Below are 1,515 nucleotides of genomic sequence, written 5' to 3'. Positions count from 1 at the left end.
TCTGGGATCACTCAGGCGCTGAAACCCCTCCACCACGTTAAGGTGGCGGTTCAAGGAGGGGTGGTTGTACACATTGATTGCTAAAAGCCTGGCAGCCAGTATAATCCAATATTAGCTTTTTGGCTAGTATCGGACCAATATTCGATATTAATTTTGAATTGGGACACCCCTAGTTATAAAGAAAGTAGATATAAAGTTGGATAACAGCTGATTAATAATAATCCTAAAATAAACTGTTATACAGCAAAAATGCAGCATTAGGGCAAGCTTATCCAAGACCATTATGTGTTGTTTTTTTACTCATATATAATTTTAGTATCCAAAAATGTATTTTAAAATAACGTTTAAAGTACTATTACGATTTTTAAGGACATTGAGAACTTAAGAGAAGAGAACAACACAGAGTTTCCTTTTAGTTCAACCACATTAGCATTACCAACATACAGCAATAGTTCACAACCGTTGGACAATAACACATAGATTTAAGCTGTTTAGAGAGTTCAGGAGTTGCTAAAGATTTGCAGCAGTAGCTTAATAAAGGTAAAAAGCGCCAGTAGATGTTTAAATCAGGTGTCCTACGGGGGAGATACATCAAGAAAATTAGCAGGAGCACCGCAGAGGATTCCTTGTAGGTATCTGAGAAAGAAAAATTAGTGACTGCATCCAGTTAGATAAATGCAACATGAACTGGCTTAAATTTACACCACAAAATCCCTGGTTGATATTTTTTTATTTTTTTTCCTAGAATTTATTTCTACTAGACAGGGAAGAGATTTATATTTTAATGCTGAAGCATGCATGTTTTTTTTAAGTGTCTGCTATAATAGCATTGAGAAGGAATGTCTTAGTTTGCCGCACATAAAATAGTAGTTCTATTGATTTTTTAAATTCATTTATTTTTTTAAGAAATGATCTCCACACTCTTCTGTCTGTTCCCTATGATCTTTGAGTCATAAACCAAGGGAGCCTTAAAGGTGTAAGAGAGAATTTAAAAGGCAGCAGTGGTATTTATTATTTTGCTCCAACCAATGATTATTTTGCAAATTGATTAATCTGTTGATTATTTTTTCGATTAATCCGTTAATAATCGGATAGCAAAAGGTTCCTTAAAGAACACTTTTTATTAAACTAAACCAGGTGAAACTAAAAGGTTTCCACTTGAGGAGTTCTGGATAGAGCATATTGACAGACGTAAACGTTTCTTTATTTTGAATGCAAAATGTATATATTTGTGCAATTTTTATATAATTGCTGTTGTTCTGTCAGCTAATGGCAGGTTTTAGAATCTCTATACTTCAGTTAACGATTAATCGATTACTCAATTAGTTGATGATTATTTCAATAATCTATCAATTATGATTAATCTGATTAATTGTATCAACCCTAATTTATTCTAGAAACAGTGAGAGGACTTCCTGCCGATAACAAGAAGGCTTGTCTTACTGCTACAAACATGTATATAAATGTACTCTTTATCAGACGATATTGTTCCAAAAGTTAGAACATTTCTATAAA

General features: G+C 33.0%; 1 protein-coding gene across 2 annotated transcripts in view; it reads left to right on the top strand.

Annotated features, from left to right (window-relative positions):
* The window catches only part of LOC107090775, a 20,476-nt gene that overhangs the window by 4,921 nt on the left and 14,040 nt on the right, over nucleotides 1–1,515 (top strand). The window lies entirely within an intron of this gene.

The sequence above is a fragment of the Cyprinodon variegatus genome, unplaced genomic scaffold (assembly GCF_000732505.1).
Source record: "Cyprinodon variegatus isolate N-32 unplaced genomic scaffold, C_variegatus-1.0 Scaffold310, whole genome shotgun sequence".
Classification (NCBI taxonomy): domain Eukaryota; kingdom Metazoa; phylum Chordata; class Actinopteri; order Cyprinodontiformes; family Cyprinodontidae; genus Cyprinodon; species Cyprinodon variegatus.
The sequence above is the reverse complement of the archived record's forward strand: the minus strand, read 5'-3'. Positions and strand labels throughout refer to the sequence as shown.